The sequence below is a fragment of the Mesitornis unicolor genome, unplaced genomic scaffold (genome assembly GCF_000695765.1).
Source record: "Mesitornis unicolor isolate BGI_N332 unplaced genomic scaffold, ASM69576v1 scaffold21124, whole genome shotgun sequence".
Lineage (NCBI taxonomy): Eukaryota > Metazoa > Chordata > Aves > Mesitornithiformes > Mesitornithidae > Mesitornis > Mesitornis unicolor.
The window spans coordinates 25,842-29,474 of NW_010178610.1; positions in this window are offsets into that span (position 1 = coordinate 25,842).

Genomic DNA, 3,633 nt, shown 5'->3' on the forward strand with positions numbered 1-3,633 from the left:
GGAGATGTTTGTATTTAAATGTTTATGGCCAGTAACTTTATACACATTCTGTGACTCTAAAGTTTCAGTTCCTCCATTGCAACCTTCAAATCCTATAATTCAAATCAAGTTCTGTTTTGATAGGACAAGCTCCATCTTTCCTCCTCTGGATACACAGTTTGACAAGTGAGGTTTTCCTTTCACCTCATATCTGCCTCAGTGTTACAAAATGAGCCAAGATCTCAATCAAAAAAGTGAGGCAAAACCATTTAGAAGATAAAACAAGCCACACAGAACAAAGATAACCATTTAGGTATAAGTCTTCTTTTGACAACATTATTAGCTAAATACCTTTTATCTTCCTTCAGTATATGTTGGCATCACATCTTTTCCCCAGGGTTTCTGAGTTATGTGAAAGAAAAGGGATGGGGATATATCTGCGGGGGGTTTTCACCTACTTCACCAAAACCTGAAATACGCTTTCCTGCTACCTGCACCACTACGCTGTCTGTAGGTTGTCAGGTTTCCTTAAGCCTCCATTTTCAGAGTTTTCCCAGGATAGTTCAGGCCATCCGCTCTTACAATTTAAACAGAGAGATTAATTTCCAAGGGCCTGCTGTAACAACACGGTAGAGTGCCAGCTTGTTTCCTTCTTGCAGCTACTAATATATTTGCATTCAGAGGCAATTGATCTTTTTGAGATCCCTCTTCCCCTTAGTTTGACAGAAATCTGTTAATGACAGAGCTCTGAGTGTTCTCTAAAAGCAATGTGTGGTGAACTTTGAGTCCCAAGCCTGAAGCCACAGTCTTCCCACTGTTTGTTGCTTGGGCTCAATAAACATCACGCTGATATATTGAGATGACTCAGCTACGCAGCAATCACCTGCCAGCACCAACTCACTGGTCTGAACTTGTGAGTTTTTCCAGATAGCAGACAGCAGACAGGCTGAAGGAGCAAAGTCATTTATAGACCTGGTGATTATAATGATGCATGGGAACGAAAATAGATTTATAACAATCATAACATCCAGGACACCAATACAAATAGTGAGGATAAAAAACAGGGAAAGATAAATACCTGTCTGGAAATATGACTACTACTGAATCAATAAGCTGATGTCCTACCAAAAGCATGTATTACAGATTGGAAGCAATGGAGTATCAGTAACTTTCAGTCTGCCCAATGAAAGTGGTCCTTTTTATCCAGTTTCATGTACTGTTACAAGTTGCAGTGAATGCTTTTTGTTAACGAGAGAGCTGTTTCTGCATCACTTTTAACTAATTTTAAAACAAGCTGGTCATATTCCTGTAGCATGGAACAGACTACTTAATGCCTATATTCACCACTTTAGGTTTATTGGTAAAAAAGGAAATCCTGATTGTTTTTTTTAGTTTCTTTTCCAATTACATCTTGTATACTATGAATGATTAAAGGGACTTAACTTTTCAGTTAACTTAACTTAACAGGCTGTGTCCCTTCCCTGTCATGGCATGCAGTCACAAACGTGGTTCTTTTAAACACTGCTGAGAACAGCTTGGTTGTAGCATGGACAAGTGTTTATTACAGGGTTTACTGCCTTGTCCTATGATTCCACGCTCTGCAAAGCACATCTTAACTAATTCCCAAAGGCAAAGTGGCAACGCTGTAAAGCACTTGTGAAAACATTCAAACTGCAGTTTAAACCTTGTTAAAGCGCATTTTTTCTCTGAAAAGTGACACTGAAAATGGCAGTGTGGGATTCTGTATTTATTGTCTATTTGTGATTTCCACATCAGTTCCCTCCTAACATCCACAGCCAGCTCCACAGGCTCCAATGAGATTAAAAAGTTGAAACTTCCATGTTCATGACGGTCTCCATAGCATCTGCGCAAACCTGCTATCCTCACTGGAATGGATACACCTTCCATTTACCTGAATGAGCTCAAGGAGGATCTGTTTCCTTCTCATTAACCTGTGTCAGTTTTTTCACTGCTTACAGGAATAAAATGTCTTTTCAGACAGTTCAGCAAATCTAACTCTGAACACAATTATACACAAAGCAGATGTGTTGAAGAAGATGCCACTTCTTAACCATAGCCACATTTTCAGCAAAATAATTTTAATGGCTTTTAAATTTGTTTTCTGGTTTGTTTTGATGGCATAAAACATTTTGATCTCTAGAAAATTCTGATGTGAACAATATTCTCCATCCACATTAACCTGTCTAAACACAGGGTTATGAGCTACATTTTTATTTCTTTGGAGAGGCAGCTGTAGTGTATTTATGGCTGGCACCAGCAATGAGAAGTGGCAGGCCAATCCAAAGCCCATTGAAACTCAGTTACACTGCTCAATTAACCTCGGGGAGCTTGCTATAGGTTTCTTGCTTTTCTTTCTGCTGTATCTGAGCAGGAAGCAATCAGCCTCACCCACCTCCCAGGGTCCTCGGAGTTGACACTGGAGCTTGCTGTTCCCAATCATTGCCATGTCCAGATCTTGGCCTCTAAGGGAATAAAGCTAGTTTGGCTTAAATGGCTTCTGCTGATGGAGCTGCTATAGCATTCTGGTTGACACTTAAAGTCAGTCCCTATTTGGAGAATACCATGCTCATGCATAGCTACTTTTACATGGCCAAAGATATCCATTTCAAAAATAGTCCTTCCCCCTACACCACAATGAAAATGTAGAAATGTATAAGTAGATCCTCTTTATTGACATTACTGTCCCTTCATCTAAGTACTGAAGTACTTAGTACTAAAAAGTAGCTTACTTAAAGTACTAAAAGTCTCTGAAAAGATTACAGGAACAGTCACAGCATCCATTCAAAGTGCAACAGTAATTGAGTGGTGACTACTACCCAACAGATGCCAGCAATACTCCCTCAGGTGGCAGGGATTCTGTGCCAGTTTTCACATCACCTCTTACACAGAACTCATCACTAATTCAAGTGTCTTGAATTTTTATTGTCCTGACGAGTATAATCAGCATCTGTTTCAATCTTACATTATGTTTAATGGGTGTTCAAACGGTTACAGATGTGTAAGGAGGAATGTGCAAGGCTGTCCTTCTTGAAGACGATGGTTTCCTGACTTAGCGTAGCTGAATTTTTGTGAAACAATGTGCAGGCTTTTTCCACCTCACTCTTTTGCCAATCCCGCACAGTCTTGTGACTCAAAGGGACAAAACTGCACCACCCAGAGCCAACGTCGGCTCCAGATTTCAAATGCTCGAGAGCTAGAATATCCAGAGCTGAGGTTTTGGTCTGGCCTGTGAAAGCGGAGAGAAAAACCATCTGTGAAAATTGGAGGCACATCGGGGTTTGGCTTCTACCCCAGGATCCCACAGCCTCCCATAATCTCTTTCTGAAGAGCTGTAGGTTGGGAGAAGAAATCCTATCTCCACAGCTCTGCTCGGGGACCCATGCCCGGCTCTATGCCTGATACCTACACGTTACCCAGGGCTTCCAGGGAGCCCTCCAAGAAACCCAGGGAGGCAAGGTCAGCATGGTATAATCCTTGTGACTTCAGAAAAACGCTCTTTTCAAACTAAAAGTGAGGAAAGGAAGAACTGCCCCCTGAGTGCGGCTATTCCTGTGGGCAAGGGCTTGCAGAAGCCCGTACTGTTCCCGCAGGTCTCTGCACCTCACAAGGCCCCTCGGGCCTGGTGCTGGCCGG